The sequence below is a fragment of the Pristiophorus japonicus genome, chromosome 15 (assembly GCF_044704955.1).
Source record: "Pristiophorus japonicus isolate sPriJap1 chromosome 15, sPriJap1.hap1, whole genome shotgun sequence".
Taxonomy (NCBI): Eukaryota; Metazoa; Chordata; class Chondrichthyes; family Pristiophoridae; genus Pristiophorus; species Pristiophorus japonicus.
This window is the reverse complement of record NC_091991.1, coordinates 49,332,387-49,355,576: the sequence shown is the minus strand read 5'-3', so window position 1 is coordinate 49,355,576 and position 23,190 is coordinate 49,332,387. Positions and strand designations below refer to the sequence as shown.

Genomic DNA, 23,190 nt, shown 5'->3' with positions numbered 1-23,190 from the left:
TTAAATGCATTCTCTCATTATTTAGATTTACCTAATTCTGTTCAGGACTATGTAGTGTTCAATAAGACCCAGGCGCATGTAGACTGTTTTGCTCATCGCAGAATTAAGATAATAAACTTCATCGTGTTTCTAATCTGCAGCACAGAAGGTTAATTTTCCTTTAATCTTTGATTGAAATAACCCTTCATCGTTTATATTAGAAACTGGATTGCAAACCAGCTGCAGGGACCAACACTGAAACCTATTTCAGATTTGGACCACTTCAGGTTTAACAAATTCCAGATAAGGAGATGAATATGATGGGAACCTGCTAAGCATTCTTGTAATGGTATTCCAGAGTGTTACTGACACAGTGGAAAGGAGAGGAATATGTTCATATCTCTACTCAATTGGAAGACTCACAGACTAGGCTGTAAGCATAGGACTGAAGTTTCAATTTCAGCTTTGTAAGTGGCCAGATTTCTGGACTTTGACATCCCCATCAAATACACAAGTCTATGACAAACATGTGACAAATAGAAAGAGGGAAGAAGTTCTCGCACCAATAAGCTTTGATAATCATTTCTTACCAACTACTGCAAATTACCAGGATTCCTTCAAATATATAGCTAAGTATGGTAGCTTCTATTTATACGAGTAAGAACATGTTTAAAGTGCAATATAATTTATGATTTTTAATTGTCTCACTTGAAGGCTGAGCCAGATTTACTAGATCATCTACTAGATGATTTAAGATGAATGATTTCCTGTAGTGTGCCATATATTATTACTAATTTAATGTACAACTTTGTCTGTATTACGATATTGTACGTACAGCCCTGAAGCTTTGATTGGTGTTTATGCCTTTCAGTACTCTATTTACAAACAGTTGAAGACCACCTTAAACATCCACCCCCTCCACTACCAATGCACAGTGACTGCAGCAACTCACCAAGGCTTCTTTGTCAGCATCTCCCAAACCCACAAACTCCACCACCTCGAAGGACAAGGGCAGCAGGTAAATGGAAACACCATAACCTCCAAGTTGCTCACTATCCTGACTTGGACATATATCGCTATTTCTTCATCGTCACTGGGTCAAGATCTTGGAACTCCTTAACGAAAACGATGCAAGAGTACCTTCATCATTTGGAATGCAGTGGTTCAAGAAGAAGGCTCACTACCACCTTCTCAAAGGAAACTGGTGATGGGCAATAAATGCTGGCTTTGCAAGCGATGACCATATCCCAAGAATGAATAAAGTAGTTATTTCATCAAAAAATATCTAAGTGATTGATGATGCCACTCAGTCACTAGCCATCATTACATCTCACTTCATAACAGGATAGCTATTATTAATTTATCTTACACCTCCTGTTATAGTGAAACTGCTTCCATTAACCAATGCTGCACCTACCTGCTACAACTGTATAGAGTATTGGTGAGGTACAGTTTTGGTCTCCGTATTTAAGGAGACCACCAAGGAGGTTGTCGTGGGGCTGGCCCTGCCAAAGATGTTGTCAGGCGGGCCATCGAGGCCCGTCAAGGAGGTGTTTGCATCGGCGGGATCCCGCCAAGGAGGTTGTCGGGTGGGCCAGCCCCGCAAAGGAGGTCGTCGTTGGGCTGACCCCGCCAAGAATGTTGTCGAGTGGGCCGGTCCTGCCGAGGTGTTGTTCGGACAGGCCGGCCCCACCGAGGAGGTGTTTGGGCGGGCCGGCCTCGAGGTAAGGGCAGTGGCGGTGGGGCGAGGCGAATGGCGGTGAGGCGAGGCCCGAGGTCAGGCAGTGTTGGGGCCCTGAGAGCGGCAAGGTCGTGGGTCCGGATTCCGGAACATTTTACGGATTCCGGACGACCCTGCCACCGATCGGTCCGGAATCTGGATAATTCTGGATTCCGGAATTCCGGATTGTGGACGCTGCACCTGTATTTGCATTGGAGAAGGTTCACTAGATTGATTCTGGAGATGAGGGGGGTGACTTATGAAGATAGGTTGAGTAGGTTGGACTTATACTCATTGGAGTTCAGAAGAATGAGAGGTGATCTTATTGAAACATATAAGATAATGAGGGGGCTCAACAAGGTGGATTTAGAGAGGATATTTCCACTCATTGGGGAAACTAAAACTAGGGGGCATAGTCTCAGAATAAGGGGCCGCCCATTTAAAACTGTGATGAGGAGGACTTTCTTCTCTCAAAGGGTTGTAAATCTGTGGAACTCTGCCCCAGAGGGCTATGGAGGCTGGGTCATTGAATGTATTTAAGGCGGAAATAGACAGATTTTTGAGCGATAAGGAAATAAAGGGTTATGGGGAGAGGGCAGGGAAGTGGATTTGAGTCCATGACCAGATCAGCCATGACCAAATGGCGAAGCAGGCTCGAGGTGTCAAATAGCCTACTCCTGCTCGTATTTCTTATGTTCTTATGTACCATTAGATTGAGATTGCTTGTCATCAACCAATGCTGAACCTCTCATTGTAGTGGGATTGCCACACTAAACTAGGAGACATTGTAAATTGTGTAAATGGGAGCAGGAAGTTACAAAGAAACAGAAGCAGATTAAATGAGTGAGCAAAACTGAAGCAGATGAAGTTCAATGTTGGGAAATGTGAGATCATTCACTTTGGATCCAAGAAAGACAAATCGGGATATTTTCTTAATGGTGAGAGACTAGGAACTGTGGAGGAGGAAAGGGATTTGGGTGCCCAGGTACACAAATCACTAAAAGCTAGTGCACATGTACAAAAAGTAATCAAAACAGCCAATGGAATGTTGGCTTTTTTCTCAAGCGGCAGGAATACAAAGAAGAGGAAGTGATGCTTCAGTTATACAGAGCTTTAGTTAGAACCCATCTGGAGCACTGCATTTAGTTTTGGGCACTGAACCTCAGGAAGGATATATTGGTCTTGGAGGGGTACAGCGCAGTTTCACCAGAATGATATCAGACTTAAAGGGGTTAATTTATGAGGCCAAGTTGCTTAAAACTACCTTGTATTCGATTGAGTTTAGAAGGTTGATGGGTGATTTAATTGAGGTGTTTAAAATGATAAAAGTTTCAATAGGGTAGATATAGAGAAGCAATTTCCTCTGGTGGGGGAAGCAAGAATGAGGGTCATAATATTAAAATTAGAGCGAAGTCATTCAGGAGTGAAATTAGGGAGCACTTTTTCAGACAAAAGCTGGTAGAAATCTGGAATTCTCTTCCCGAAAATGCTGTGGATGCTGGATGAATTGAAATTTTCAAGCCTAGCCTATCGACAGATTTTTGTTAAGTAAGGATATCAAGGGATATGGATTAAAAGCAGGTAAATGGAGTTTGGGTATAGATCAGCCACAATCTAATTGAATGGCATTGCTAGCTCCGACTTCTGTTCTGAATATCCTATTTCTGTTCCTACACTCTTACAATACATAGCAAGTGAGCCAAGGTGGGCAGGGGAAACGTTTCAAGGACACTCTCAAAGCCTCCTTGATAAAATGCAACATCCCCACTGTCACCTGGGGGTCTCTGGACAACGACCGTCCTAGGTGGAGGAAGTGCATCCGGGAGGGCACTGAGCACCTCGAGTCTCATCGGCGAGAGCACGCAGAAACCAAGCGCAGGCAGCAGAAGGAGCATGGGCAAACCAGTCCCACCCACCCTTTCCTTCAACGACTGTCTGTCCCACCTGTGACGGAAACTGTAATTCCTGTATTGGACTGTTAAGTCACCGAAGAATTCACTTTTAGAGTGGAAGCAAGTCTTCCTCGATTTTGAGGGACTAACTATGATGCTGCACCTCTTATTACTGTGGCTTTGCTAATCATCATCTCTGTTAGTGAGATTGGAAGACTTTACATTTACACCAAGAAAATTTGCACTGCACTCTGTAGCAAAATCATAAATGCTTTCTTTATCAACGCAAAGGATTACAGGCATGCTTTAGTGATAGTTTTTAAAAATAGTTTACTAGAATTATTCTTTGAGCTGTCTAGGTGTGTAAATGCGCCCTTTTTATTTTCAGTTGTCATTATGTTTAAAGGGCCTGTGTGCTCTTGTATTGGTAGTTACCAGGCAGATTCAGTTTCTAGAGCAACCAAGGAGAACATGTTACAAAAATACAACTTAAATGCCACCATGCTGTCTGCCAGGAAAGTTATATTTTTAGATTGACTTTCTGTCATAAAGTGATTGCGAACTATTTATTTTTTATCTCGTCTCCACATGTTTTTTTGCTAAGGCAAGTTCCACAGAGTTTAAGTTTTAAAAAGTTAGACCAAACACTGCAACAATAAAGGTGGATAGTGGATGCATTTGATAGGAACTCATTACCAGGTCTTCCTGCAGGAAACAGCTCTATAAGGAAGAACTAATTAAAATATGAACTTCAGACAATTCCACTACAAAAATAAAAATAAACCACAGGAAATCTGTGGGGTTGGGTGGGTAGGTTAGGTGCATTACAATCAAAATATGTAATTACAAGAAATGTACGAAAGTATTATATGATTAAACAAGCCCAAGTTAAAAATATTGCATGCATTACCGATACTAAAAATAAAGGGTTGCACAGATCCACAATTTGAAATATTATTTACCTACATTGTACAAAGGTTGAGAAGGCAAATACTTTATTCTTCCCTCTCCAAAATCTCAATCTAATGTATTTACACTATACAATATATATTTGTGCTCTACTTACATTGGAAAATTTACAGTATTTGGTTAAGATACAATTTTTAAAAATTATTTATAGAAAGTATAGTGCCTTTCAGGACCTCAGGACATCGCAAAGCACTTTAGAGCCAATGAAATACTTTTGAAGTGTAGTCACTGTTGTATTGTAGTATTATCACACCCCCAACTTTTTTTTTCTTAATTTTTTTGCATCATTAAAAAAGATTTCTTTCTCTTCCTTATTTTCCATGGCAAATTTGTAGATCTTACTAAAGCTAGCCTTGCTGCACCAGGGAGGATTTCCCCATTATCAAGTCTCCAGTGGTTACATGGTCATTTGCCATGGTCTGACCTGGCTGACTGACACTGGCACCAATGTTCAAGCTAACATCAAAGCAGTACATAAATAACTCCTTGTGGCTCCAATGTAAGCATTGGCCCTCCTCAGTCACATAAAAACTGTCTTCCTAAATAACGCCTTTGGCTAAAATTTCTATTTAACTGCAACAAAACAATGAAATAATTAAAACTTATGCAAATAGAGTACAAGAGCAAAGAAATAATGATGTATTTAGTTTCTCGCCAGCTGGGTTAGGTGAAAATTACTCCCAATATTTCAGCTCTTTCACACAGTCAAAAATAAAGGCTTATTAAAGTTAATCGAAATTCTTTGAAACTTATTTCATTTAAAATGTTTTTTTTTAGTTTAACTTGATGTCTGAAACACACAGGCCCCGATATTTACAGTGACGCGGGAGTGGAGGGGAAGCTGAAAATGGCCAAAGAAACTGGCAGGGCCAGGATGCGGAGGTTCTGACGAACTTAAGGGCAGGACCTTACTAACATATTTTGGCAATTTTCCTTGACCAGCAGCTGACCAAATGCACAGCCTGGCCAGCAGTCAGGAGGAGACACCAGCGGCAGGTAATCAGGAGGGGGGCGGCAGGAACGAGGCCATGATCGGGAAGGTGGAGAGAGGCCACAATCGAGGGGGAGGTGGGGGGGTTGGGGCAGGGGTGGGGGTGTGGGAGAGTGCCTCGATTGGGAGGGGGGGGGGAAAGAGAAGCCACAATCGGAGGGGGTGGGATGGAAGATGTTACATATGAATAAAGAATTTGATTGGATACTGTGAGCTCAAAGTAAAGTGTGACCTTAGTCTTTTATTGCAGATTTTCAGAGTGCCTCTCCAGCCAGTGAGGCCTCCTTAATTACCTGTGCTCTCAAGGGATTGTGGGATCCCTTGGGACTCCAAGGGATGAGCCCTGGTTGTACAAGGTATATACAAGTTTACATACATAACAACATTCCCCCCAAAGTCAACAGTGTAACTATTTACAAGGTGAGTCAATCTGGGGCCTTTCTTTACCTGGTTGATCGTCTCTGTGCAAATGCTGGTTTTGGTGAATCGTTTGTTGGGCCCTCGCTGAGCTGCTGTGCAGCTGGCCTTGCCTGGTGTGGTGAGTCCTGCTGAGCTGCCGCGGGTGATGGGTTCTGCTTCGTGGCCAACTGCGGTGTCGGTTGCCACTGGTGTGTATGTCGGAGGGTCAAAGAAGGTAGGGTTGAAAGTTGGTTGTTCAGGATAGTCCGTGAATCTGAGTTTGATTTGGTCCAAGTGTTGCCGGTGGATGAGTCCATTTGAAAGTTTGGCCCGAAACACCCTGCTCCCCTCTTTGGCCACAATAGTGCCGGGAAGCCATTTGGGACCTTGTCCATAATTCAATACAAATACAGGATCATTGATTTCAATTTCGCGTGACACATTAGCGCTATCATGATATGTACTTTGTTGAAGTCGCCTGCTCTCTACCTGTTCATGTAGATCAGGTTGAACTAATGAGAGCCTTGTCTTGAGTGCCCTTTTCACGAGCAGTTCAGCAGGTGGAATCCCAGTGAGTGAGTGGGGTCTCGTGCGGTAGCTAAGCAGAACTCAGGATAGGCAAGTCTGCAGTGAGCCTTCAGTTACCCTCTTCAAGTCCTGCTTGATAGTTTGCACTGCTCTCTCTGCCTGACCATTGGATGCTGGTTTAAACGGGGCAGATGTAACATGTTTGATCCCGTTACGGGTCATGAACTTTTTTGAACTCAGCACTGGTAAAACATGGCCCGTTGTCGCTCACCAGGACATCGGGTAGTCCGTGAGTGGCAAACGTGGCCCGCAGGCTTTCAGTGGTGGCAGCGGACGTGCTTGCCGACATTATCTCACATTCTATCCATTTGGAGTACGCATCTAAAACCACAGGAACATTTTACCCAGAAATGGGTCTGATTAATCGACATGGACCCTGGACCACAGTTTGGAGGGCCAAGGCCATAAAGTTAGTGACGCCTCCCTGGGTGCATTGCTTAACTGCGAGCATGTGTTACATCTGTGCACGCAGGACTCTAAGTCCGCATCGATATTGGGCCACCACACGTGGGATCTGACTATCACTTTCATCATTACGATGCCTGGGTGGGTACTGTGGAGGTCACTGATGAAAGTTGTCTCTGCCCTTCTTGGGGACCGCTACCCTGATTGCCCCACAGAAGGCAGTCTGCCTTTAAAGACATTTCATCTTTGCGCCGTTGATATGGCTTTATCTCTACCTGCATTTCCGCTGGGACACTGGACTAGCTCCCGTGAAGCACACAATTTTTTACTAGGGACAGTAAGGGGTCCTGGTTTGTCCAGGTTCTAATGTGTTGGGCTGTGACGGGTGATTGCTCACTCTCGAATGCTTCCCTTACCATGACTAAATCTGCAGGCTGCGTCATTTCCACCCCCGTGGTGGGCAATGGCAGCATACGGAGAGCATCGGCACAGTTTTCTGTGCCTGGCCTGTTGCGGATGGCATAGTTGTATGCAGACAATGTGAGCGCCCACCTCTGGATGCAGACCGATGCTTTAGTATTTATTCCCTTATTCTCGGAAAACAGGGATATTAGCGGCTTATGGTCCGTTTCCAATTCAAATTTGAGCCCAAACAGATATTGATGCACTTTCTTTACCCATAGACACACGATAACACTTCTTTTTCAATCATGCTGTAGGTTCTCTCAACCTTAGACAGACTCCTGGATGCATAGGCAACCGGTTGCAATTTCCCAGATTCATTAGCTTGTTGCAATACACACCCGATGCCATAAGACGACGCATCACATGCTAGTACCAAAAGCTTATATGGATCATACAACACAAGCAATTTGTTTGAGCATAACAATTTTCTAGCTTTTACAAAGGCATTTTCTAGGCTTTTGTCCCATACCCATTCGTCTCCTTTACGCAGTAAGACGTGCAGTGGTGCTAACAGTGTGCTGAGACCCAGTAAGAAGTTACCAAAGTAGTTCAGGAGTCCTAGAAATGACCGCAGCTCCGTCACGTTGTGTGGCCTCGGTGCGTTCTCGATTGCCTCTGTCTTCGAGTCAATGGGCCTGATGCCGTCTGCCGCGATTTTTCTCCCCAGCAACTCCACTTCAGGCGCCAGGAAAATGCACCGAGCATTTCAACCCGAGCCCCACGCGGTTGAGTCGACTAAGAACCTCCTCCAGGTTCTGCAGATGCTCAACTGTGTCCCGACCTGTAACCAAGATGTCATCCTGGAAGACCACCGTGCACGGGACCGATTTCAGTAAGCTTTCCATGTTTCTCTGGAATATCGCCGCGGCTGATCGAATTCGAAACGGGCATCTGTTATAGATGAAGAGACCTTTGTGCGTGTTAATGCAGGTGAGGCCCTTCGATGATTACTCCAGCTCCTGCGTCATGTAGGCCGAGGTCAAGTTCAGCTTCGTGAATGTTTTTCCTCCCACTAGCATAGCAAAATGGTCGTCAGCCTTGGGTAGTGGATATTGATCCTGCAGTGAGAAACGATTGATAGTTACTTTGTAATCACCACAGATTCTGACGGTGCTGTCTCCCTTGAGGACGGGAACAATTGGACTGGCCCACTTGTTGAATTCGATCGGCAAAATGATGCCCTCTCGTTGCAGCCGGTCCAGCCCGATCTCTACCCTTTCTCTCATCATATAGGGTACTGCTCTCACCTTGTGATGGATGGGTCGCGCCCCCGGAATTAGCTGGATCTGCACTTTTGCTCCTTGGAACTTCCCAATGCCTGGTTCGAACAGCAAAGGGAACTTGTTTAAGACCTGGGCACACGAAGTGTCATCAGCGGGTGAGAGCGCTCGGATGTCGTCCCAGTTCCAGCGTATCTTTCCCAGCCAGCTCCGGTACCACCCAGAGTGGTAGCTTGTACACCGTTCCATCTTAGGAGATCTTTACACTGCCGATTATGGGAATCAGTTCATTTGTGTAAGTTCTCAGTTTCATACGAATGGGCATCAAGACTGGCCTTGAGGCCTTGCTGCGCCACCATTTTTCAAAAGTCTTTTTGCTCATAATGGACTGGCTCGTGCCCGTGTCCAGCTCCATTGACACCGCGAGTCCATTTAATTCAACCTTCAGCATTATCGGCGGCCTCTTTGTGGTAAATGTGTGCACCCCATACGCCTCTGCCTCCTTGGTCTGAGGCTCTGGTTCGTCGTGATCCGCTGTGGATCTGTCCTCCTCTGCAACATGGTGGTTTGCAGGATTAACAGGGTTTGCAGCTCGCCTGCACATGTGTTGGAGGTGTCCCATTGTTCCACAGCCCTTGCAAACATATCCTTTGAAGCGGCATGAATGGAAACGATGATCACTCCCGCAGCGCCAACAAAGTGCGAATGGTCTTGCATTCATCACGCTTGATGGTGGACTCTGAGACATCTGCGGATGTGCAGCTGCAGACAAGTGGTGCCTGCCCTGTACATTGCGATTTGAAAACAACATCACTTTGTTCGCAGTACTTGTAGCAGCACTTGTGCTGAGAGATTTGCTTGGTATTGTCACTCTTGGCAATGAACGCCTGGGCTATCGCAATGGCCTTACTCAAGGTTGGGGTCTCTACAGACAAAAGTTTGTGAGTATCACTTCATGGCCAGTGCCAAGTATGAAAAAGTCTCTGAGCATGTGCTCCAAATGTCCTTCAAATTCGCAATATCCTGCAAGGCGTCTTAGCTTGGCGACATAACTCGTCACTTCCTGACCTTCAGACCTTTTGTAGGTGTAGAACTGGTACCTCGCCATCAGAACGCTTTCCTTTGGGTTCAGATGCTCCTGGACCAGTGTACACAAATCATCGTACGATTTCTCTGTGGGTTTCGCTGGAGCAAGCAGATCTTTCATGAGGCCATACGTTGGTGCCCCACATACGGTGAGGAGAATTGCCCTTCGTTTGGCAGCGTTCGCTTCTCCTTCCAGCTCGTTGGCCACGAAGTATTGGTCGAGTTGCTCCACGAAGGTTTCCCAATTATCTCCCTCCAAGAATTTCTCCAGGATGCCCACTTTTCTCTGCATCGTTGATGTTGTGTATCTATAAAGCATGCACTCCCATGTTCCGCCACCAGAGAACTCATCCCCTGAAGTCCCAAGGAATCCCAGCATCCCTTGGGAGCACTGTATATAAGCCGACCCCTAAGGCTTGTTCCTCAGTCTGGAGTGTCTTATTAAAGACTGAGGTCACTGTTACTTTAACCTCCCTGTGTGCAGCCTCATCTGTGTTAGGAACACAGTAACTGGCGACGAGAATACGAATCCAACGCAAAAATGCAGCACACTGTGGGCATCCTGGAGAAGTTCTCGGAGTGTGAGGACTGGGAAGCCTATGTCAAACGGCTAGACCAACGAGCTGAACGGAGAAGGAAGCGTTGCAAAAAGGAGAGCGGTCCTCCTCACAGTCCGCAGGGCACCAACCTACAGCCTCATGAAGAATCTTCTGGCTCCGGTGAAACCCACAGATAAGTCGTATGAGGAGCTGTGTACACTGGTTCGGGAGCATCTTAACCCGAGGGAGAGCGTGCTGATGGCGAGGTATCGGTTCTACACGTGCCAGCGATCTGAAGGTCAGGAAGTGGCGAGCTACGTTTCCGAGCTAAGGCGACTTGCAGGACAATGTGAGTTTGATGGCTACCTGGAGAAAATGCTCAGAGACTTTTTTGCATTGGCTACAAGACCATGCTACGAAAACTTTTGACTGTAGAGACACCGACCCTCAGTAAGGCCATTGCGATAGCACAGGCGTTTATGTCCACCAGTGATAACACCAAACAAATCGCTCAGCACACAAGTGATAGCAATGTTCATAAATTAACTGGAACGGTGTTTGCGAGCAGAAATGTCCAGGGCAGCACCCACAAGTCTGCAACTGACAGCAGGCCTCAGGTGACCCAGATGACTCAGAGTCCACAACAAAGGATGAATGCAAGGCAATTCATGCCTTGTTGGCGTTGTGGAGGCTTCCATTCAGCCTAGTCATGCCGCTTCAAAGGGTATGTTTGCAAGAGCTGTGGAACAATGGGGCATCTCCAACGAGCTTGCAAACGAGCTGCAAGCTCTGCAAAACCTGCTAACCACCATGTGGCAGAGGAAGATCGGTCCATGGTGGATCAAAACAATTTCAAGCCTCAGAGAGAGGAGGCAGATGCTGAAGTATATGGGGTGCACACATTTTTGATGAAATGTCCACCTATAATGCTAAACGTAAAATTGAATAGCTTACCCGTAGCCATGGAACTGGACACTGGCGCTAGCCAATCCATCATGAGTAAAAAGATGTTTGAGAGACTGTGGTGCAACAAGGCATTCAGACCAACCCTAAGCCCCATCCACATGAAACTGAGAACGTACACCAAAGAGCTTTTCACTGTCCTGAGCATCGCCATGGTCAAGGTCACCTACGAGGGCATAGTGCACGAACTGCCACTCTGTATTGTCCCAGGCGATGGCCCCACACTGCTTGGAAGGAGCTGGCTGGGCAAAATCCGCTGGAACTGGGATGACATCCGAGCGCTATCATATGTCGATGAGTCCTCATGTACCCAGGTTCTCAACAAATTTCCTTCCCTTTTTGAGCCAGGCATTGGAAACTTTTCCGAGGTGAAGGTGCGGATCCACTTGGTCCCAGAGGCACGACCCATTCACTACAAGGCGCGAGCGGTACCTCACATGATGAGTGAGAGCGTAGAAATCGAGCTGGACAGGCTGCAATGCAAGGGCATCATCTCCCCAGTGGAATTCAGCGAGTGTGCCAGCCCGATTGTTCCAGTACTCAAAAGTGATGGCATGGTCAGGATTTGCGGCAATTATAAAGTAACTATTAATCGTTTCCCGCTACAGGACCAATAAGGCAGACGACCTATTTGCGACACTGGCAGAAGGCAATAATGTCGGGAAGCACCGCCACCGCCATCATTGAAAGCCTGAGGGCAATGTTTGCCACCCACGGCCTGCCTGACATACTGCTCAGTGACAACAGGCCATGTTTCACCAGTGCCGAATTAAAAAAATTCATGACCCGCAATGGGATCAAACATGTCACCTCGGCCCCGTTTAAACCAGCCCCCAATGGGCAGGCAGAGCGGGCAGTACAAACCATCAAACAGAGCCTTAAACGAGTCACAGAAGGCTCACTCCAAACCCGCCTGTCCCGAGTACTGCTCAGCTACTGCAGGAGACCCCACTCTCTCACAGGGGTGCCCCCGGCTGAGCTACTCATGAAAAGGACACTTAACACCAGACTCTCGCTGGTTCCCCCCAACCTGCATGATCAGGTAGAGAGCAGGCGGCATCAACAAAATGTAAACGATGGTCGCGCCACTGTGTCACGGGAAATTGATCTGAATGACCCTGTGTATGTGCTAAACTATGGACATGGTCCCAAGTGGATCGCGGGCACGCTGATAGCTAAGGAAGGGAATAGGGTGTTTGTAGTCAAACTAGACAATGGACAAATTTGCAGAAAGCACCTGGACCAAATGAGGCTGCGGTTCACAAACTGCCCTGAACAACCCACATCAGACACCATCTTTTTCGAGCCCACAACACACACCCAAAGGATCAACAACATCATGCCGGACCAGGAAATCAAACCCATCATGCCCAACAGCCCAGCAAGGCCAGGCTCACCTAGCAGCCCTACAGGACCAACAACACGCCAGCCCAGCGAGGGCATAGCCAACACACCAGAACAGACATTTGTACCGAGGTGGTCCACCAGGGAAAGAAAGGATCCCCACCCCCTCACCTTGTAAATAGTTTTCACTTTGACTTTGCGGCGGGGAGTGATGTTGTGTATCTGAAAAGCATGCACTCCCATGTTCTGCCACCAGGGAGCTCATCCACTGAAGTCCTAAGGGATCCCAGCATCCCTTGGGAGCACTGTATATAAGCCAGCCTCTAAGGCCTGTTCCTCTCTCTGGAGTGTCTTATTAAAGACTGAGGTCACTGTTACTTTAACCTCCCTGTGTGCAGCCTCATCTGTGTTAGGAACACAATAGTTGGGTTCGTCATTTGCATCTCGTTGCCAGTTATACATGAATAAAGATTCTGGCTGGATACTGTGAGCTCAAAGTAAAGTGTGATCTTAGTCTTTTATTGCAGGTCTCCAGAGTGCCTCTCCAGCCTGTGAGGCTTCCTTAAGTACCTGTGCTCCCAAGGGATTGGGGGATCCCTTCGGACTCCAGGGGATGAGTCCTCTGGTGGCTGTACAAGGTGTATACAAGTTTACATACATAACAGAAGAGAACTGTGATCCGGTGTGTGGGCACGGGGAGAGAGGCCATGATTGGGAGGGAGATGGAGACTGCGATCGAGAGGGAAGAGAGAGGCTGTGATCTGGAGGGGGAGAGAAGCATCAATCGAGATGGGGGAGAGAGGCCGTGATCAGGAGGGGGGAAGAGAGCTGCGATCAGGAAGAAGGAGAGAGGCCTTGATTGAGAGGGGGGAGGATGCAATAAAGAGTGGAGAGACATGATGGTAATCGAGAGGGCTGGGGTGAGAGTGCCTGGCGACCGAAGGCTTCTTTGAGGAGCCGGGGTAGCACTCCTGCTCCTTCTGGCCCACAAGGAGTGCTGAAAAATGCACTTGCCTTCTGGAGCTGACAGCTCCCGCCCCCTTTTCAGTGCCAGGTTTCCCAGTCTCTAGGAAACCCCTGCAGCTACAGTAAATTTTAAATTGGGCTTCTAATTGCATTTAAGGGGTCAAATTTCAATATGTGACTGGATACTCGGACGGTGTGATATCCGCTGTCGTAAAAAGGGGTGGGGGTTTAACATCAGGGCCATAGAAACAGCGCCATGCTTAAGATTCTCCAAACCGTTACAGTGAGAGTCTAACCAAGGAAATTTGTTCACCTCGCGTTTTTTTTATATCCACTGCAAATAGATAAATTAATAAATACCACAGCAAATTAAATTAATCACAGCATGTAATATGGTGGTGCAGCACTTTGCTGTCCGTCTGTTCAGTGTGTGGCTTTTTATAACAAAGGCTAATATAGAAAACTTTAGTTTAATCTTTTCTCATTTGCAGTGTTCCTTCTTTACCAAATATCTCTGCAATATTGTTTAGTGTATTTAAACAGAACCTATTGATGAAACATTCGCATCCAATCACCACCAAGCTCATAGACTACAGCCAAGTATGAAAAATATCAAGGGGAAACTCAACTAGCTTTCTGTCTACAAACCACGGAAGGATATTCCTGATGTGACCAGTGTACCTAGTCAAAACATCTTTATTTTGGTAACTCTCATAGGGATGAACTGGCTAAATCCGCTTTAGTTAGCACTTGATTGGTATTCCTGTTAATTATAAATTAAATGCTTGCTATTACTTCTTATTTTTCAAAACAAAGAAGAAAAACAATTTAGCTCCCTTCTAGCTTGGTTGGTAAAGGCAACATGTAGCTGAACCATATATAACAGAAGGCCACAGGTCAAATTACCAGTTTATGATTTTTGCTATTCTTTATTCAGTTCTGCCACTTCTGTTGTTTTATGTTCTGTGAATGATAATCATTTTATGTCCTGCACCTTAAAGTGCAGCACTGATGGGTGCTAAATAGTTATTATGGTCCAGAAAAATTGTGCAATTGCAGACAACAGGAAAATTACACATTTATGGTAGCCTCAAAAACACTGCAAAAACTGAAACCCTAAGAGATCGGAGAGGAAGCAAAACACAAAGACTGAGGCTGGTAAGAGAGGGGAGGCCATTACAGGGTAAGGGCTCCTGAAGAAACATGACAGCAGGAGGCAGGAAGCAACAGGGCCAGGTCAGGGAATCAACATTTCCATGCAGGAGTCTCTTAACATATCCATTTTCCAATTGGATGTAAATCCACCAAAAGTGAGGGGGTTTAACAATCGAACTGCTCAATATGTAGTGCTCTGACCCTGCATGTGTTTCTCAGGTCAGCCTAATTGTAATATTGAGGGTGATTCCAGTCAGTAAAGTCAGTAAGCTTGTCTGAAAAACAAACAGTTTGAAGGAGTATGGGAGGTCAGAGAGTTGACTGTTTCTTGGATGGGGCCAATGAGGTTTTCCTGGAGGGAGCAAGTCAGAGAAAAGGGTTCCTCTATGGCAGAATTCTACAGCCCCCCAAGAAGACCAGCCCTGGGGAAGGGGGAAGGTGACCTCTAGTATGAATGGAAAAAATTGAATGAACTTGCCACTTTAGCGAATGTTTCAGGTGCTGGCTCCTGACCCCACTAAATTCAACACTGACATGACTGATTTATGCCCTACTAACTAGTCCGTAACCTTCATTTTGGGCTCAGAAATGGTGGTATTGATTGGAAAATCTTTCTGTTTCAGAAGTTTTGCTTTAAGTTTATGCTGGTCATTGAGAATCAATTCCTGTTCTGGCTGATGGAAACGAGGGGGTCCCAAATTAACATATTTGCTCTGAAGTCATGTTGCTCACCATTTAACAATTTGTTGTGATTGAGATGTTGTAACATTTTCAGTGGTTTTTTAAGAGCTATGTCATGCCTGGCAGCAAGGATACCAATTTATAGTTTAATATATTTTAGTGAATAGATGTGAAATTTTCTGCTTTCTACTCAGTTGAATAACGCAGTTGATAGGGACAGTTGAAATATGAGATGAAGAAACAACTAGCTTCTCAAATAGGGCTTTGAGAAGGGGATTCCATATCATTGGGTCTGAGTAATCTTTTCAAGAGTTGCTTGATGTCTTGTGCCTGTTATTGATTCAGTTAGAACATGCCTTAGAATTATGCAGTTTGGAACTACTTGTAACTTTGAGGAGTTGATGATCCTTTGTATTGGGACTGGGCATGGAACAGGTTTCTTTGGAGTTGAGGTAGAAGATCAGCCATGATCTATTGAATGGCAGAGCAGGTTCAAGGAGCCGAATGGCCTACTCCTGCTCCTATTTCTTATGTTCTTATGTACTTATGGAGTGCATTTTCCCAAATAGTGGAATCTGGGTGGCTGGCCTGGAGGCCTGGTCCATTTTGAGGCCTTATTTGCATTGGGCTGGAGTGCTACATCCAGAAACCGAGCGCCCCGGGGCATAATATCAGTTGGCCCAGCAGCTTCTGGGCAAGAGAAAGGTAAATTCCTGAGGGAATCTCAGTTCTGTAGGGAGGGGGGGTTGGGGAGCCCGAATGGCATTGGCTCAAGCTGGGTTTGTACAGCCTAGAGGAAGATTCCTGCTCCTCCCGGCCCCACAAAAATGTAGAGGAACTCATCTTTGGGCTCCTCTTTGGCCATATCACCTCATCGACAGTGGCAATTCTGTGGTAGGTCATTGCCCACCATTTTTGGGGCACTATCGTCCTATTTTTGCTGGACAGGAGGAGTGAAAATTTACCTTTATGTAATTTTAATTGCCTGATCATCTCCACCTACATCACACCCACAAATTAATTCTGCCTTGTGGTTATTGCTGCACTGCATATTTTCTTAGGCCAGGGCTATAAATCAATCTTAATGTTTAATTGTTTAGGTGGGATGTGGCATATAGCAGGATGGGAATGCTCTATTTAGGCTGAGCCTGTCAGGTAAAGCCTGTTTTTTAATGATTGGTAAATCTGATGTTAATTTAATATAGTAACTTCCTCTTCAATATAATTGGACTTGTCATGTAGCCAAACCATGGGCGTATTATTCCTTTCAACATACCAGCAAAAGGCCATTTGGACTTTAAAAAAAAAAAATCATTCTTGGGATTTGGGCGTCGTTGGCAAATCCGGCATTTATTGCCCAACCTTAGTTTGCATGAGAAAGTAGGTAGTGGTGGCCTTCTTCTGGTGTGATTTGATACAACTGAGTGGCTCGCTAGGCCACTTCAGAGGACAATTAAAACTCAACCATGTTGGTGTGGGACTAGATTCATTTACAGGCCAAACCGGATAAGGATGGCAAAGCTTTCTTCCCTAAAAGACATTTGTGAACCAGTTTGGTTTTTATAACAATCAGCTTCAGGGTCACATGGTCGATGGTTTGTGAACCCAAAGATGTTTTACTGTCATGAAGTAAACTTCTAGATATTATTATGTTCATAACATATATTAAAATATGACTTATTACAGGTTGAGCATCCAAAATCCGGAAACCTTGGGACCGAGGCAGTTCCGGATTCTGGGTATTTCCGGATTTTGGAACGTCTTTGCCTGGGCCGAGGTAGTTGGGGTTGGGCAGCTGAGGTAAGGGGATGAGATCAGTCCACCGAGGTAAGGTGGAGAAGCGGGGGAGCCGGGGCTGGGGCGAAGTCGGGGCGGGCAAAGTCGGGCTGGAGGTCGGGCTGCCGAGGGCTGGAGCGAGGTCGGGCCGCCGAGGGTCGGGCGAGATTGGGCCACCGAGGGCAGGAGTGAGGGAGGGCCAGGGTGAGATTGGGCCACGGCGAGGTCGGGCCGCCGAGGGCCGGGGCGAGATCGGGCTGCCGAAGGCTGGGGTGAGATCGGGCCGCTGAGGGCAGGAGCGAGATAGGGTCGGGGTGAGGTCGGGCCGCTGAAGGCCAGGGTGAAGTCGGGTTGCCGAGGCGGGGGGAGTCCGGATTTCGGAACATTTTCCGGTTTCCGGACAACCGCACCACGGATCGGCTCGGTGTCCAGATTCTGGAACATTCCGAATTTTGGAACTCCGGTTTTCGGATGCTCAACCTGTACTTAGAAATACACTTTATGCAAAACAGGGGTGGTGAATTCAATGTTAACCTTCCAGAGACAAAGAAGATAGAGACAATACATTGGCAAGCAAAGCACAAAATTCTTACTGCAGTTAAAATGCAGCAGGCATCTCAAAATGTAGTAATACAAACATTATGGGCTGGATTTTCTGGTCCTTTGCGCTCCGGGTTTCGCCCTGAAGCAACGTGAAAGATGGCGGTGATGACTCCGTGGCCCCGCAGCGAACTTCCAGTCGGGTTTTGTGGCGGTGCTGAGCAGGAGTGCCCGGAAGAGCTGCGCCCGGTGCGCAACGTCCCTAGTTGCGTCACCGGCACATGTTTTGAGTCATGCCCAATCCGTCCGCAATTACCGCCTGGGAAATCAGAGCGGTCCAATGATCCTGGCGGCAGAAAAGAATGTAATGTACTCCAAAAGGAAGTGCGATTGTTTTTTTAAAAAAATGTTTGTGCGATCTGTGTTGCGGTGGCGTGGTCAATGTTTTGAGAATGTTTTTGTGTTTATTTTTAGTTTTTTTCCCCCCCCCCCCCACCTGAAGCATCTCTTGGAGGGCTTACTGGCTGGCTGTTTAACTCGGGAGTTTCCCATCCGAGCGCCAAGTGAGTTGTACAATGCCTCCATTAGCGCTGCGCTCCCTGATTTGGGGCCCAAACTTAACAAGTAAGACGCAAACTAACCCCTGCCACTAACTTTCTCGACCCGTCGCTATTATCACCCCGAAAACGTCAAAGCCTAAAATCCAACCCTATATATATTTTGATTTTCAGATGTAAACACACCAGGCAGGTAATGGGTTCGTGCAATATTTAGAAACACTGCTTTTTCTCTTACTGTTAGCAGTAGATTTAGCAATCTAAGTGGAAATGAGCTATTTGATCTTTGCAAATAAACATGCTGGAAAGCACTTGGGCAGAAAAGGAAGGAAATGCCGACGACATTGCAGAATGAATTATTGAGAATGAACTGTGTGCGTTCTAGTGAAGGAATATATAAAATGGGAGGATTTTAATGACCAGTGAGAAACCGTTTCATTTAGCAGTATGAGGCTATGGCAATTTTAACCATTGGGCCTCTTAACATGCCACTGGAATAGGTGGGAAGTGGGCGTAAAGCGCTGCTGGCTTCTGGAAAATTGGGTGGTAATGGAAATCTTACACCTAAATTCAAACTGGAACACAATTAAAAAAAGACCTATCCATTGATAAAAGGCTTACATGACGAGAAAAAAAGGGATTGGATACTTTTCAATATACTGACTCCCACAACTATTTGCAGGGCTATGGAAAAAGGTGGTGGGGTGGGGGGGATTGGGACTAGCTGAAGTGCTCTTGCAGAGAGCCGGCACGTGCTCAATGGGCTGAATGGCCTCCTTTTATGCTGTAACCATTCTATGATTCTATGATGCTATACCTCAATTATACTTCTTCCCACCCCACATCCTGTAAGGTCTCCATTCCCCTCTCCCAGTTTCTCTGTCTTTGTTGCATTTTCTCTGACATTGTCACCATCCAAATGAGAGATATCAAAATGTCCTCCTTTTTACTCAGCCGACAATTTCCTAGGACCATGGTAAACAGGGCCCTTGACCGAGTCTGTCCCATTTCTTGCACTTAGAATCATAGAATCATAGAATGGTTACAGCACGGAAGACATTCGGCCCATCGAGCCCGTGCCGACTCTCAGCTAGTCCCACTCCCCTGCTCCTTTCCCTGCCACCCTGCAAATGTTATTCCTTCAGATACTTATCGAACTCCCTTTTGAAAGATAAAATTGAGTCTGCCTCCACCACCCTTTCAGGCAGTGCATTCCAGATCTTAACCACTCTCAGCATAAAAAAGTTTTTCTTACGTTGCCTTTGGCTCTTTTTGCCAATCACCTTAAATCTGTGTCTTCTGGTACTCGACCCTTCTGCCAATGGGAACAATCTCTCTCAATCTTCTCTGCTCCAAGGAGAACAACCCCAGCTTCTCCTGTCTATCAACATAATTGAAGTCCGTCATTCCTGGAATCATTCTCGTAAATCTTTTCTGCACCTTCTCCAAGGCCTTCACATTCTTCCTAAAGTGCCCAGAATTGGACACAATACTCCAGTTGGGATCGAACCAGTGTTTTGTACAGGTTCATCATAATTTCCACACTTTTGTACTCTTTACCTCTATTTATGAAGCCCCGGATCCCGTAAGCTTTTTTAACTGCTTTCTCAACCTGCCCTGCCACCTTCAATGATTTATGCACATATATCCACAGGTTTCTCTGTTCGTGTACCCCCTTTAGGATTGTACCATTTAGTTTATATGTCCTCTCCTCATTCTTTCTACCAAAATGCATCAGTTCACACTTTTCTGCATTAAATTTCATCTGCCATGTGTTCGCCCATTTCACCAGTCTGTCTATGTCTTCCTGAAGTCTATCATTCTTCTCCTCACTGTTCAGTATACTTTCAAGTTTTGTGTCATCTGCAAATTTTGAAATTGTGCCCTGTACACCCATTTCAAAGTCATTAATATATATCAAGAAAAGCAGTGGTCCTAGAACCGACCTCTGGGGAACACCACTGTGTACTTTCCTCCAGTCCAAAAAACAACCGTTCACCACTACTCTCTGCTTCCTGTCACTTAGCCAATTTCATATCCAGGCTGCCACTGGTCCTTTTTTTCAATGAGTTTCAATTTTGCTGGCAAGCCTATTATGTGACACTTTGTCAAATGCATTACCTTCACCAACCCTCTCTGTTATCTCATCAAAAAACTCAATCAAGTTGGTTAAACACGATTTGCCTTTAATGAATCTGTGCTAGTTTTCCTTAATTAATCCACCCCTATCCAAGTGACTGTTAATTTTGTCCCTGATTACTGTTTCTAAAAGTTTCCCCACTACCAAGGTTAAACTGAGCGGCCTGTAGTTGCTGGGTTTATCTTTACACCCTTTTTTGAACAATGGAGTAACATTTGCAATTCTCCAGTCCTCTGGCACCACCCCCATATTTATGGAGGATTGGAATATTATAGGCAGTACCTCCGTGATTTCCGCCCTCAATTCCCTCAGCATCCTAGGATGCATCCCACCTGCTCCTAGTGATTTATCAACTTTAAGTACAGTCAGCCTTTCTAATACTTTTTCTTTATCAATTTTTATCATATCAAATGTCTCCACGACCTCCTCCCTCAATATGTCTATGGCAGCATCATCTTACCTGAAGGTCTTGATAGTTTTTTAATTTTTTTCCTGAAGATTTATTTTTTCAGCTGTTTGACCCTCCGTGGGCCCAGCTCCATCCTCGATGGCACTTGGGCGGCAAGCGCCTCTGCCGCTGACAATGAGACCTCGCACCCACTGCTGCCCAGATTGGCGGCGGACGTCGTCCATTGGCTGCCTGCTGACCTTCAAGGGACCTTGGCGATGAATATCCCGCCCAAAGTACCGTCCGGTACCTCGGCAGCCATCGGCGGCACTTGGACGGGCAGAGACCTTGACCAAATTTGGCCCCCAAAACTGTCCTCAGTATTCCAGGTGTGGTCTCAACAAAGCCCTACATCATTACAATTCTCCCTGGCTCTGTTCCTCCTCATAAGTTGCTCATCTTCCAGTTCTGACGAACGATTATAAAACTTGACATGTTAACTGTTTTCTTTTCTCCACAGATGCTGCCTGATCTGCTGAATGTTTCCAGCAGTTTGTTTTTATTTCAGATTTGCAGCATCTGTAGTATTTTGCTTTGTATTTTCTTGATAAACACTATTTTGTAAATCATGTAAATAATTTGCTTTTATTTAGAATTGATTCAATGATTCAAAAATACTCATATCTTTAACAGTTCAATTTTTATACACATCTCTGTTATGGTAAACAAAATTTCTGCTTCATTTCACTTAATTTCAAAGCTTTCTCTGGCATCTCAAGCTCCATCTTACATAAACTCCCAATAATGCAAATCTCTACTGCCTCTATCTTATTCCATAAAATATCACCCGTCTTTGCTAAATTTGGCAAAAACTGATCAACATCTGCATTAGAGCTGACAACTCAAGAAACAGCCACAAATATGATATATGAGTTTCTTTACAAAGCAAATGATAGCCGTGATGTGGAGCCAGGGGCAGGAGACCTGGTGTTGCAGTGGAGGCCCATACAGTGAGAGTAAAGGCTTATCGACTTCTACAAAGGTGTACATGGGCTTCACTAGTGGGATCCAGGACAGACAAGTGGACTGGATCGTCAAAGAGGTAAAATGTTAAAAAAAAATGTATTGATCAGCTCAGTGGCCAACAGGACTATGGCCCAAATTTTTCCCAGCACTGGGCGCCGTTTATGGTACTACCAGCACCAGAAGGTTTGGCGCCATACATTCTGATGCTGGTGTATCTGTAAAGAAGGTTCCCGCACCATTTCTGGGCTTAAGGCCAAGTTTCCTCCCAAACAAAAATTTTTAAACCGGCGCACAGACCCTAGAATCACTGTCGGAAAAAGCCTTACCTTCAGTTAGAGAAATTCGCTCTGACCCGTTCCTATCCCCGGCCGAATGGACTCCCTCACCAAAACTTTAACTTTTAGCACAATTAAAAATACATTACCCGTAAGTAAGTATAAAAATAAAAATGTTAAATGAAAACATACCAATAATTTTGCTCCTGCGATGTTAAACTGCATTCAGGCTGTAAAATAAAACAAATTCTAATGTTTCCTATCGATGTTTCTGGGTGCTAAAATCATCCAAAATCTTCAAAAAATCTTCAAAGATAATCCACCAGGCTCCATCTTCTGAGACATCCACCAGGTTTTTCAAAAGAGCTGGAAAAATGAAGTTTTCTGCTGTGAACAACAAGGGCAGCCTTCTGCCGTTTTTCCTCGTCGACTGCAGCCGCTGCTATCCCCGGCCGAAGATCCTCCATCCACGTGGCCCCGCTGCTATCCCAGGCCGAAGATCCTCCATCCACGTGGCCCCGCTGCTATCCCAGGCCGAAGATCCTTCATCCACGTGGCCCCGCTGCTATCCCAGGCCGAAGGTCCTCCATCCATGTGGCCCCGCTGCTATCCCAGGCCGAAGGTCCTCCATCCACGTGGCCCCGCTGCTATCCCAGGCCCAAGGTCCTCCACCCACGCAGCCCCGCTGCTATCCCAGGCCCAAGGTCCTCCACCCACGCAGCCCCGCTGCTATCCCAGGCCGAAGGTCCTCCATCCATGTGGCCCCGCTGCTATCCCAGGCCGAAGATCCTCCATCCACGTGGCCTCACTGCTATCCCAGGCTGAAGATCCTCCACCCATGTGGCCCCGCTGCTATCCCAGGCTGAAGATCCTCCATCCACGCGGCCCCGCTGCTATCCCAGGCCGAAGGTCCTCCATCCACGTGGCCCCGATGCTATCCCAGGCCGAAGATCCTCCATCCACGTGGCCCCACTGCTATCCCAGGCTGAAGATCCTCCACCCACGCGGCCCCGCTGCTATCCCAGGCCGAAGATCCTCCATCCATGTGGCCCCGCTGCTCTCCCAGGCCGAAGGTCCTCCACCCATGAAGCCCTGCTGCTATCCCAGGCCGAAGATCCTCCATCCA

General features: G+C 46.1%; 1 protein-coding gene across 1 annotated transcript in view; it reads right to left on the bottom strand.

Annotated features, from left to right (window-relative positions):
• Window positions 1–23,190, bottom strand: part of kcnq1.2 (potassium voltage-gated channel, KQT-like subfamily, member 1.2) — a 1,103,902-nt gene that overhangs the window by 120,676 nt on the left and 960,036 nt on the right. The gene's annotated exons all lie outside the window — the stretch shown is intronic.